General features: G+C 43.2%; 1 protein-coding gene across 2 annotated transcripts in view; it reads right to left on the bottom strand.

The window, feature by feature from the left end:
* Positions 1 to 14,256, bottom strand: part of SPATA16 (spermatogenesis associated 16) — a 241,231-nt gene that overhangs the window by 129,596 nt on the left and 97,379 nt on the right. The window lies entirely within an intron of this gene.

Here is a 14,256-nt window from a genome sequence, read left to right as displayed (position 1 = left end):
TAACCTTCTCACCTGCCTCCTCACTCACACTCCTCTCCCCTGTAAATCTATATTACTTCCTCACAGAGACCTCCACTCTCTCGACCCCATCCATCTTTCTGAACACCTCTCACCCCACCTCGCCTCCCTTTCCTCTCTACCCAATCTTGATGATCAGATTACTGCTCTCAACTCTCCCCTCTCTACTCAGCTCGACTCCCTCGCTCGCCTTTCCCTTCACCGCTCTCGAACCACTACCCACAGCCCTGGATCACTGCCACTGTCTGCCTCCTTCACTCTTACCTCTCCATCCCCCGCGTCTTACCTCCTTCCCTTCCCCACAGCACCTGTGTATATATATATTTGTACATATTTATTACTCTACTTATTTATTTATTTTACTTGTACATATCTATTCTATTTATTTTATTTTGTTAATATGTTTGGTTTTGTTCTCTGTCTCCCCCTTCTAGACTGTGAGCCCACTGTTGGGTAGGGACTGTCTCTATATGTTGCCAACTTGTACTTCCCAAGCGCTTAGTACAGTGCTCTGCACACAGTAAGTGCTCAATAAATATGATTGACTGATTGATTGATTATGCTCGAGCTGCTGAACGCTGCTGGCGAAAGTCTAAACACCATGCCAACCTCGTTCACTTCAAGTTTATCCTTTCCTGCCTTAACTCTGCCCTCTCCTCTGCCAGGCAAAACTATTTCTCCTCCCTTAGTGACACCCATGCCCATCATCCCTGTCAGCTCTTCCGTACATTTAACTCCCTTCTCAGGCCCCCTGTTCCTCCCCCTCCTCCTTCCCTCACTCCCAATGAATTAAATCCATCAGGTCTGAGCTCCCCCAAGTCACTCCCCCCCACCTTCTCCAACACCCCCGGCTCTCAACCCTCTCCGCTACTCTCCCATCCTTCCCAGCAGTATCCTCAGATGAGATCTCCTCCCTCCTCTCAAGTGCTACTCTGGCCACCTGTGCTTCTGACCCCATTCCCTCTCATCTCATGAAATCTCTCACTTCATCCCTTCTCCCCTCCTTAACTTCCATCTTCAACCACTCACTCTCCACTTGTTCCTTCCGCTCTGACTTCAAACATGCCCGCGTCTCTCCCATCCTAAAAAAACCCGCTCTCTTGACTCCACCTCACCTTCTAGTTTTCGCCCTATCTCCCTCCTACCATTCCTTTCCAAACTCCTTGAATAAGTCGGCTACACCCGCTGCCTCGAATTCCTCAACACCAACTCTCTCCTCGACCCCCTCCAATCTGGCTTCCGTCTCCTACATTCCATGGAAACTGCCCTCTCAAAGGTCACTAATGACCTCCTGCTTGCCAAATCCAATGGCTCATACTCCATCCTAATCCTCCTTGACCTCTCAGCTGCCTTCAACACTGTGGACCACCTCCGTCTCCTCAACATGCTATCCAACCTTGGCTTCACAGACTCTGTCCTCTCCTGGTTCTCCTCTTATCTCTCTGGCCATTCATTCTCCGTCTCTTTTGCGGGCTCATCCTCCCCCTCCCATCCCCTTACTGTAGGGGTTCATCAAGGGTCAGTTCTCGGTCCCTTTCTGTTCTCTATCTACACTCACTCCCTTGGTGACCTCATTCGCTCCCACGGCTTCAACTATCATCTCTACGCTGATGACACCCAAATCTACATCTCTGCCCCTGCTCTCTCTCCCTCCCTCCAGGCTCGCATCTCCTCCTGCCTTCAGGACATCTCCATCTGGATGTCTGCCCGCCATCTAAAACTCAACATGTCCAAGACTGAACTCCTTATCTTCCCTCCCAAACCCTGCCCTCTCCCTGACTTTCCCATCACTGTTGACGGCACTACCATCCTTCCCATCTCACAAGCCCACAACCTTGGTGTCATCCTCGACTCCGCTCTCTCGTTCACCCTTCACATCCAATTCGTCACCAAATCCTGCAGGTCTCACCTCCGCAACATCGCCAAGATCTGCCCTTTCCTCTCCAAACTGCTACCCTACTCGTTCAATCTCTCATCCTATCCTGACTAGATTACTGCATCAGCCTCCTCTCCAATCTCCCATCCTCCTATCTCTCCCCACCTCAATCCATACTTCACGCCGCTGCCCAGATCGTCTTTGTGCAGAAATGCTCTGGGCATGTTACTCCCCTCCTCAAAAATCTCCAGTGGCTACCAATCAACCTACGCATCAGGCAAAAACTCCTCACCCTCAACTTCAAGGCTCTTCATCACCTTGCCCCCTCCTACCTCACCTCCCTTCTCTCCTTCTACAGCCCAGCCCACACCCTCTGCTCCTCTGCCACTAACCACCTCACTGTGCCTCGTTCTTGCCTGTCCCACCGTCGACCCCTGGCCCACGTCCTCTCCCTGGCCTGGAATGCCTTTCCTCTGCACATAATAATAATAATAGTATTTTGCTAAGCGCTTACTATGTACAAAGTACTGTTCTAAGCGCTGGGGGGATACGAGGTGATCAGGTTGTCCCACGAGGGGCTCACAGGCTTCATCCCCATTTGACAGATGAGGGAACTGAGGCTCAGACAATAATAAGCTAGCTCCCTTCCTCCCTTCAAAGCCCTACTGAGAGCTCACCTCCTCCAGGTGGCCTTCCCAGACTGAGCCCCCTTCTTTCTCTCCCCCTACTCCCCCTCCCCATCCCCTCCATCTTACCTCCTTCCCCTCCCCACAGCACCTGTATATACGTATATGTCTGTACATATTTATTACTCTATTTTATTTGTACATATTTATTCTATTTATTTCATTTCATTTATATGTTTTGTTCTCTGTCTCCCCCTTCTAGACTGTGACCCCGCTGCTGGGTAGGGACCATCTCTATATGTTGCCAACTTGTACTTCCCAAGCGCTTAGTACAGTGCTCTGCACACAGTAAGCACTCAATAAATACGATTGAATGAATGAATAAGACAATTACTGGCAGTCTTTGAGTTTAAATTGTTGCATTTAATATGTGGAATAATGTCCATATGATGTACTCTAAATTTTGTCATTCACACTTCTGTATCTGGCTGTAATTTTACATTATTACTCATGAAAAGTCTCTAAGCAGTTAGGATAGTGTGGAACAGGCATTTCGGAGAACTTTCCAGGGAGATGCTATACTTCATTCTCCAAATTTAGCCACCTTGATAACTGGCCCTGTAACTGACTTTGCTGCAGAATTTCAGTTAAAAGACAATAACTTTGACATATGGTGTAAACGATGACTGATGACTCAAGTGCTTATTTTTTCTCTAGACAAATAAAAGGCCTAGGGAATTTTCTTCTGTGTTATGTTAGTGAAAATAAATCAGTTACAGAAATAATGGCGAGGACATTGGATTTTGAGCCATTTCATTTTACTCGTAATATTTCAATGTTCATGCTAAATATTCTTAATTCTTTAAAAAACCCTGAATATTAGCTTTACCCAAGGCTTTATTCTCAATATTTTCCATTGAAAAATATTAAAATTAAACATACATTGGTTTGGTTTTAAAGGAGGTATTAGAAGTACACAATTTTAGTGCAAAGAAATTTAACTACTAATGATTAATATATTAATGACATTCTGTCTACAAAATTAAACTACATAAAGTAATGTTTAAATCAGATATAACTTCAGATGAAAAAGAAACAGAACATTTCTGATATTCCCAGAATAAGTTAAATAACAAAGTGTTCCAATATCTCAGGTTTTGATGTGTGGATTGTTAAAAAAAAGTATCTTGGAATTCTACACAATGAATCAAATGCTTTAATATATCAACATCCACTTATTCTATTGTCTTGCTCTTTATGAGAAGCAGTGTGGCCTAGTGGAAAGAGCACGGGGTTGGGAGTCAAAGGACCTGGGCTCTAATCGCATCTCTGCCACTTGTCAGCTGTGTGACCTTGAGCAAGTCACTTTATTTCTCTGTGCCTTGGTTTCCTCATCTGTATAATGAGGATTAAGACTGTGAGCCCCATGCGGGGCACGGACTGAGTTCAGTCCAGTTGTCTTGAATCTATCCCAGCACTTAGTACAGTGCCTGCCACATAGTAAGCACTTAACAAAACCCACATGTATTATTATTATTATCAATAAATATACACGGAGGCTTTGGTATTTTCCCTGTTTGCTATGTGAAGGTGTTCCTTCCTAAGATGCTGAATGAAACATTAACCAAACAACCAAGTATAAAGCGGCCCATACACTGTATATCAAAAGTATTTATTGAACACCTATTATTTGCAAAATTCCACTAAGCACCAAAGAGAGTACAATAGAACTCTTACATGATTCCTACCCACAAGGAGCTGTATGACAATGAGGAGCAGTGTGGCTAATGAAAGTAGACGGGCCTGGGGAGTCGGAGGACCTGGGTTCTAATCCCAGCTTTGCCAGTTGCCTCCTGTGTGACCTTGGGCTTCAGTTTCCTCAACCATAAATTAGGGATTCAATACCTAGACTCCCTCTTACTGTGTCCAAACTGATTAAATGTACCTCGGTGCTCAGAAAAGTGCTTGACCCATAGTAAGTGCTTAATACAATAATAATAATACTAAAGGATTAATTTAATAAAATTTTTAATAATGGTATTTGTTAACTGCTTATTATGTGCCAAACACTGTACTAAGCTCTGGGGTGGATACAGGCAAATCGGGTTGAACACAGTCCTTGTCCCATGTGGGGCTTGCAGTCTCAATCCCCAGTTTACAGATGAGGTAACTGAGGAACAGAGAAGTGAAGTGAATTGCCTAAAGTCACACAGCAAACAAGTGGCATAGTTGGGATTAGAACCCATGGCCTCAGACTCCCAAGCCCAGGCCCGTGCACTATCCACTGTGCCAAGCTACTTCGCCAAAAATAATTTTACATTCAACTGGAGAATCTACATATATATCCATTTATTAATTCAATTCTAGCCGTCATTCTAATTCTGACAGCCTGGGCTATAACTTCCCAGGAAGGAGGAAGATGGGGTAATAACTGGAGGGAGTCATGAGGTCTAGGGAGGATTTTTTGAGGATAAGGAGTACATGAACATGTTTGCAAGCAGTGGGAAAGAAGCAATTGGAGAGTGTACAATTGAAGATGGCAATCAGGGAGGGAACAAGGGAGTGGGCAAATGTTCTAATATAGGGTGAAGGGATAGGATGAGAGGCCCGGGTGGAGGGGTGGAATGTGAGAGGTGGCCCGAGGTCTCCTCTTGAGATACTGATGGGAAAGATGGGAAAGTTACAGAAGGGAAAGTTTGTACATATTTATTACTCTATTTATTGATTGATTTTATTTGTACATATTTATTCTATTTATTTTATTTTGTTAATATGTTTTGTCTTCTTGTCTGTCTCCCCCTTCTAGACTGTGAGCCCACTGTCGGGTAGGGACTGTCTCTATATGTTGCCAACTTGTACTTCCCAAGTGCTTTGTACAGTGCTCTGCACACAGTAAGCGCTCAATAAATACGATTGAATGAATGAATGAATGAAAGGACTGGAGAGGATAGGGGAAATTTTAGGGAGACCATACTTTTGTCAATAAAGTACTTGAGCCAGGTTTTTAGGGAAAGGCATGGGAGATTACTGGGGACAGAGGGTTAGAGGAGGGACTTAAAACATCTAAAACAAACAGTAAGGGCAGTGGGAGGGGAAGTCGAAAAGGATGGATGCTGTGTGTCAGACATAGGAGGAGTACAATGAACAGAACCCAAACCTCTACACAGTATTTGTAAACCTTATGGATGCATTCGCTACCATCGGAAGCTTTGGGCTCTGGAAACTACTTAGTAAAGTTGACTACGCTGAAAGATTCATCAAGTTTCTGAGAATACTCCCTAATGGCATAGCCAGTTGATTAGAATTGTGGGTAACCTGTCTGATCTGTTCTTCAAGGCCAATGGAGTAGAGAAGGGATATGCAGTGTGCCTGGGCCTGTTCAACACATCCTATGCAGTCATGCTGGAAATGCAGCAAGAGATCTGGATGCAAGAGTTCGAGTCTATTGCAACACCTCTGGGAAACTGTTTCACATCAACAGACTTAGAGCAGAGTTTCATCCAAAGTCCTAGAGAAAACCATTTAACAACTGCTTTACATGGATAATTCCACTCAGAGACACATATCCAAGAAGACATGCAAATGATTATAAATCGATACACTGAATCAGCAAGGGATTATGGGCTGGCAATAAGTCTAAAGAAAACTGAGACAATGAATCAGCCTCACCATGGAAGCCGTAAACACCAAGAAAAACTGTAGACGGGCACCACAGACCTAAACACTATGACCAAATTATATTACCTAAGGCAGCTCACTGACCACTTTACTAAGCACTTGGGAGAGCACAAAGATAGTAGAAAAGTGTTAAAGTGGAAAACAGAATCAAGGAGACTAACACATGCTCAGGGAAACCATCAAATGGAGTGTCATTTAAGGGTGCGATTAGGATCTAGACCAAATTAAGGTCTACAGAGTTGTAGTGCTGTCCAACTTTATGATGGATCACAAACTGGCACCCCATCCTGCTCCTTGAGCAGTTCTTTGTCCAGAAACGCTCTGGGCATGTTACTCCCCTCCTCAAAAATCTCCAGTGGCTATCAATCAATCTGCACATCAGGCAGAAACACCTCACCCTTGGCTTCAAGGCTCTCCATCACCTCCCCCCCTCCTACCTCACCTCCCTTCTCTTCTTCTCCAGCCCAGCACACACCCTCCGCTCCTCTGCCGCTAATCTCCTCACCGTGTCTCGTTCTCGCCTGTCCCGCCATCGACCCCCGGCCCACGTCATTCCCCAGGCCTGGAATGCCCTCCCTCTGCCCATCTGCCAAGCTAGCTCTCTTCCTCCCTTCAAGGCCCTACTGAGAGCTCACCTCCTCCAGGAGGTCTTCCCAGACTGAGCCCCTTCCTTCCTCTCCCCCTCGTCCCCCTCTCCATTCCCCCCATCTTACCTCCTTCCCTTCCCCACAGCACCTGTATATATGTATATATGTTTGTACATATTTATTACTCTATTTATTTATTTTACTTGTACATATCTATTCTATTCATTTTATTTTGTTAGTATGTTTGGTTTTGTTCTCTGTCTCCCCCTTTTAGACTGTGAGCCCACTGTTGGGTAGGGACTGTCTCTATATGTTGCCAACTTGTAAGTGCTTAGTACAGTGCTCTGCACACAGTAAGCTCTCAATAAATATGATCGATTGATTGATTCTGTCAGTGTCATTCAAGGGCCATACTGAATTTATCAAATGCATAAATAGAAAAGATGTTACTAGTCCTAGAAAATATGACGAGGTTTTCTCAAGTGACCGGGACCAAACACTTTTCTTTCTAGATTCATTTTCTAGGTTCTTAAGAGTTACTGATGGGAAACCATATTAAGATGAGGTCAACAATTCAATGCCCCATTTGGGAGGAACTGTTTTCGAGATCGTTTCGGTTACTCCTAAATGGTAGGAGATTTGCTCCTAATGTTTTCCATAAAATAATTACATAATAACTGGGACGTGCAAAAGGAACAAAACTATCTATTGCTGACATGTTATTCTGGGACACATTCTTGGAATAACATGATAGGAGCTTCAAGCATGTGAAGCAAGGATGAAACTAGATGGAATATAACTAGCTTGAAGGGAATTTCATATTTAGGGCAAGTCTGTCAACAGCTGGTGAGGAAATAGATCAAAACAGAATACAGGTGATTTGCATCTTCATAATCAAGAGTATTTTGATGATGATTACAAATTTGATTAATCCAAAAGGAAGCATTATGGAAGAAGACATCGGTCATTTTTAAGGTTTTTAGAAATATAATTTAAAACTGAAAAAAGGAACAAGACATATAAGGTTATTACTGGGGAGTACATATGTACCTATCCATAATTTATTTATATTAATGTCTGTCTCCCCCTCTAGACTGTAAGCTCATTGTGGGCAGAAAACATGCTTACCATCTCCACCACATTGTACTCTTCCAAGAGTTTAGTACAATGCTCTGCACACTATAAAAGGTCAATAAATACCATCGATCCATTGATGATTGGTTGAGAAACCAAAACACATGAAATGGTGTTGGGAGGCTCATTAGTATGAATCAATAGTATTTATTGAGTGCTTATTTGCAGAGGACTATACTAAGTGCTTGGGAGAGTTCAACCCAGCAGAGATGGTAGAAACATTCTCTGCCCACAGTGAGCTCACAGCCTGGAAGGGGTGACAGATATTAATATAAATAAATAATTTATAGCGTACAATTTAAAGATATGCACATAAGAGCTGTGGGGTTAGGGCGAAGACCAAATGCTCACAGGTCACAGATCCAAGTGCAGAGATGAAACAGAAGGGTGAGGGAGGAGCATTTGGTGCCAGGGTGAAATCTCTGATGAAAAGGATACCACACTAAAGTCAAAATTTTTGCTCCTAAGGCCAAGGAGCCTTATGTAGAAATGAATGACAGAGTACTGACTAGCTATGTACCCAGCTAGTTATCTGAATAGAATGTTTATTGTTTTATTGTACTTTTCCAAGTGCTTGGTACAGTTCTCTGCACACACTAAGCACTCAATAAATAGAACTGAATGAATGACTGAACCATGCTTTACCACAATTCCATAAAGGAGGAATTTTTAGTATATGTCTTTGCAAGTTAAAAAATTCTATTTTGGGGAATGAAAAGTAGTTCCTTGAAGCACTAGAATAATTTTCTAGACAAGTTCCTGTGATGTCCCCGTGATGACACAAGTCATTTTTTCAACTATAGTTATAGTAGGATATATTATGCTTCAGGGAAATTGCTACATTTTATGGATACACTATCTAGAGTTTGGGATTAAAGTATGCCAAATTGAAATCTGCATTGTATATCATATGTGAAAAAGGATTTTTAAAGCTTAAAACATAAAATGCAAAATATTTATACAGAAATGATTGAATAGCATTGAGAGTAGTGAATGACATTCAACTGGGATGTGTCACAAAGAGAATTCTTCTCTCCTGAGACATAGTCTTGAATTAAGATTAATAGATGGGGTATTTTCCAAAGGTAAATAGGTAGTGACACTTATGGTCTTGAGATTAAATCCTGACATAATTGCTTTTCCATTATTTATCTTCTATTCATTCATTCAATCGTATTTATTGAGCACTTACTGTGTGCAGAGCACTGTACTAAGCACTTGGGAAGTACAAGTTGGCAACATATAGAGACGGTCCCTACCCAACAGCGGGCTCACAGTCTAGAAGGGGGAGACAGACAACAAAACAAAACATATTAACAAGATAAAATAAATACAATAAATATGTACGAATAAAATAAATAGAGTAATAAATACGTACAAACATATATACATATATACAGGTGCTGTGTGGAGGGGAAGGAGGTAAGGTGGGGGGGATGGGGAGGGGGAAGAGGGAGAGAGGAAGGAGGGGGCTCAGTCTGGGAAGGCCTCCTGGAGGAGGTGAGCTCTCAGTAGGGCTTTGAAGGGAGGAAGAGAGCTAGCTTGGCGGATGTGTGGAGAGACGGCATTCCAGGCCAGGGGGATGATGGCAGGACAGGCAAGAACGAGGCACAGTGAGGAGATTAGCGGCAGAAGAGCAGAGGGTGCGGGCTGGGCTGTAGAAGGAGAGAAGGGAGGTGAGGTAGGAGGGGGCGAGGTGATGGAGAGCCTTGAAGCCCAGGGTGAGGAGTTTCTGCCTGATGCGTAGGTTGATTGGTAGCCACTGGAGACTTTTGAGGAGTGGAGTAACATGCCCAGAGCGTTTCTGCACAAAGATGATCCGGGCAGCAGCGTGAAGTATGGATTGAAGTGGGGAGAGACAGGAGGATGGGAGATCAGAGAGGAGGCTGATGCAGTAATCCAGTCGGGATAGGATGAGAGATTGAACGAGACTGAACGAGATTCAACTTCTACCTCTCCACTCTATTATATTTATGAAGTGCTTACTATATACAGAAACAAAAGATAATCAGATTAAACACAGATTGAACCCAGGTGAGGCTCAGTTTCAAAGGTAGGGTGAGTATGGATCGTCCCCATTTTACAGATCAAGTGCTTAGTACAGTGCTCTGCACACAGTAAATGCTCAATAAATACCATTGATAGATGAAGAAATAGAGGCAGAGAGAGATTCAGTGATTTGTCCAACAGAGCTGGGAGTTGAATCAAGGTCTCCTGATTCCTGGCCCCAAGGTGTTTCCACCAGGCCATCCTGTCTCCTCATTCATCATTTATCCCAATTGAATCCTCTAATTGTACATAACTCTCTCTGATCTATGGCTTGTGTTTCTCCAATTTTCCAAGAGGTAGTCTTTCTGGACTCTGACTCTTTGCCCATTCCCTACCCCTTAATTTCTGACAGGAGCCCACTCTCCCCACCCTCAAAGCCCTACTAAAATCACATCTTCTCCAACTGGCCTTCACTGGCTAAACCCTCTTTTTCCCTTTTTTTGCCCTCCCCTTCTACTTTGACTATGCACATGGGGCTGTAACCCTTAAGCACTTTGACTTACACCCCACAGCATTTATGTACGTATCCACCTTTAATTTATTTTCATGTCTGTCCCCCTCTAGTCTGTAAGTGCCTTGAGGGCAAGAATTTTTACTACACACTCTAATGTATTCTCTCAAGGGCTTAATTCAGTGATCTACACATAGTGTGTTCAATTTAAAAAATTGACTGATAGTCGATTACATCAGAACAGTTACCCACATCAGTTTCACCAAATCATATCCCTCCCTTCCTTCAAAACCTTCCTAAAACATCTCTCCTCCAAAGACAACCCTTGTCTAATCCCCCGTTAGAATTGTCATATCATTGCCTGCCAACTTAATGCCTCAGTGCACATCTGTTCATTTATATATTCTATTTATCTACCACTAAGGTAAATGCTCACAATTGGCTGCAATTTAGTAGCACTTAATGTAATTCATTCCTTCAATCATATTTATTGAGCGCTTACTATGTGCAGAGCACTGTACTAAGCGCTTGGGAAGTACAAGTTGGCAACATATAGAGACGGTCCCTACCCAACAGTGGGCTCACAGTCTAGAAGAGCAATATAAGTGTATTAATATTAATATAAGTAATTTACACTGGCACTTTCAGGAAGGGAGACTCACTGTCCAATGTGGTGACTGAGAGTGGAATCCAAGTAAGTATTTACAGAAGCAAATGATTCAAAAGGGATTTGATAGTCAGAACCCCAAGTGGGTCCACCCCCAGAACAGGAAGAGGACTCCATTGTTCAACTGACGGATTGCCTGTCTGGGGACACCAACCAGGTCTTATATCCTGTCCCTTCTGGGTCCAGATTAGTCTGCCTTCATGGTAGGGATCTTCCGGATTGTCTGTCAGCTGTACAGGAATAGCGTGTGGGTCTGGTTTTGTGAAGTCATTGTATGCCCACGCTAACAAAGTGCCAGCTGCACCCGAAACACCATCTGGCTTTCTGAGGCAGCTCATTTGCAGTGGGGATGGCTTGAGGTTCTGGAGCTCCATCTTGTTTCTTACCCAGATTCTACTGTATCTCAGCTTGTCCTTCCAGGCTACAGTGGGATCCTCTCCACATTGTCCTGGTCCACCCGCAGGTAGAAGCGGTTGGCTATAATAAGTGCACTAAACATTTTTGCTCCAGAGAGTACCCCTAGCATCATTAAATTTATGAACTACTCCTTTGGCAAAGGACAGAGCATCAGCGGAGATAACAGGGAAGCAGGAGGGTGTAGTGGATAGCACAGGCCTGGGAGTCAGAAGGTCATGGGTTCTAATCCTGGCTCCAACATTTGCCTGCTGTGTGACCTTGGGCAAGTCACTTTACTTAGCTGTGGCTCAGTTACCTCATCTGTAAAATGGGGATTGAGACTGCGAGGCTCACGCTGAACAGGCCTGTGTCCAACCTGATTTGCTTGTATCCACCCCAGTGCTTAGTACATTGCCTGGTGCATAGTAACTGCTTAACAAATACCATAATTATTAAATGTAAGTGAATTTGGAAATGGAACCATTGATGGAGAGATCAAACAACACAGACAAAATGAAAAGGACTTGAAAAAAAAGCCATCTCTACCCACTGAAGACCATGGCTCTCTTCATCTAGTACTTCCCAGCTCATGCTAATCATTCTGCTCATGCTAACCAAACTATCCTCATTCTTCATTTTCAGACCCCATTACTGATACTGTTCTCCTAGCTCCCCTCCCAAAATGTGATACGTTCTAGCTAGCCCCAAGTCCACCACCTCTTCCAACAAGTTTTACCATATTAATACCCATCTTTGGAGTCCCACTGATGCAGCAAAACACCCAAACACTTATTTTTGCCCTTCCTCTGTGTTTAAGCTTACAGTCTAGAGAGGGAGACAGATATCAATTCATTTATTATGATTCCTCTTGTAGTTAATAAAAATGTTTCTGTCTTTCTTTCCCATCAGAGTGAAGCTCCTTGTGGGAAAATTTTGTGACTTGTACTTCTGTGATACTTTCCTGAGTGTTAGTACAGTGCCTTGCACGCAGTGGGTGCTCAATAAATACCATACCACTGCTACTAGAATACTTTGGTTTCGTACTAAATAGCACCAAGATTATAAAAGATTAAAACAGAGAAGGGAGACAGCTACAAAATCAGTAGGAAGTATTTACAACTAGAACCATCTGAAAAGAGTAAAACAAAAGATGAAGATGACAATGTTTGGGGGAAAAATGGGTAATGACAGATGGAAGATTAGCAAGTATCTCCTACATAATGTTGGAGTATGGATGCAAACACTGGGAAAAATGATAATCTTGGGTGAGAAGAAAATGGGGAAAGACAACATTCTTAAGACAGTCAGGGGGATAGGAAGCAGCATGACCTAGTGGAATGACCATGGGCCTGGGAATCAGAGAACTTGGTTCTAACTCCAGCTCTGCAACTTTCTGCTGTGTGTCCTTGAGCATGTTACTTTTTTGTGCCTCAATTTCCTCATCTGCAAAATGTGTCCAACCTGATTACCTTGTATGTACCCCAGGGCTTACACAAGTGCTTGGACATAGGAAGTCCTTAACAAATACCATGATTACTTTTAATTGTTATTGAGTTTTTATTATATTCCGAGCACTGTACTAAGTGCTTGGGAGAGTACAATACAATTGAGTTGGTAGACACGATTTCTGCCCTAAAGGGCTTTACAGCCTTCTTGAAAAATGGTCAACTAGAGGTGGATGGCAGCCTAAAACTTCCATCTAAAATTGTTTAAATCAATTAAATTATGTTATTAATTATAATAATTACAGTATTAAGTGCTTGGAGGCTAAAATATATTCCTGTGGCAAAAGCTACTGTATCATGCCACTCCTGGACTTCCCAAATCTTCTTTATGCTTGATGCATAAGCCCAGGTCCTCAGCACAATCATCTCCATCAAAGGTCAACACTGTGGTCCCATCTTTGTGCCTCAGTTACCACATCTGTAAAATGGGAGTAAGAGTGTAAACCCCAAGTGGGACAGGGAATGCATCCAACCTGATTAACGTGTATCTACCCCACTTAGAACAATGGTTGGCACATGATAATAACGATGGCATTTGTTAAGTGCTTACTATGTGCCAAGCACTGTTCTAAGCGCTGGGTGGGATGCAAGGTAATGAGGTTGTCCCACATGGGGTTTACAATCTTAATCCCCATTTTACAGGTGAGGTAAATGAGGCCCAGAGAAGTGAAGTGACTTGCCTAAAGTCACACAGCAGACAAGTGGCGGAGTCGGGATTAGAACCCATGACCTCTGACTCCCAAGCCCATGCTGTTTCCACTGAGCCACACTGTGCTTAACGTGTCCCATAATTATGATTATTATTATCACTCTCCAGTACCAATTCCCTGCCCTGGAGCATCCCCACAGTCCACTTTCTCCACTTGTGGATTTGAGCACTGATCGGTTCTTCATTCTAGAAACAATATTTATCCTTGGTTTTTATCAAAAGAGTGCTCTCATGGTACTTGCCTTCTTCTCTGACCACACCTTCTCAGTCTCATTGGCTGGCTCCTCTTCCTAGTTTAATCTAACAGGGATGTCTCAAAGGTTCTTTTCTGGGTCTCTAAATCTTCTTGTTCTAAAATTCATTTTCTAGGTAGGTTAAGTCAGAGGGCTTCAGGTTACCACCTCCAAGAGGATGACTACCAAATCTATCTACCAGCTCCAGCCACTCACCTGCTCTACAATCTCTCATTTCCTCTTTCCTCAAGCTTATCTCCACATGACTGTCCATCTAGCACCTTACATTCAAAATGACTAAAACCTTAATTTATCTACTTCTAAACC

This window comes from Tachyglossus aculeatus, chromosome 1 (assembly GCF_015852505.1).
Source record: "Tachyglossus aculeatus isolate mTacAcu1 chromosome 1, mTacAcu1.pri, whole genome shotgun sequence".
NCBI classification, from domain to species: Eukaryota; Metazoa; Chordata; class Mammalia; order Monotremata; family Tachyglossidae; genus Tachyglossus; species Tachyglossus aculeatus.
Note: the sequence above shows the minus strand (reverse complement) of the source record. Positions and strands in the feature narration are given on the sequence as shown.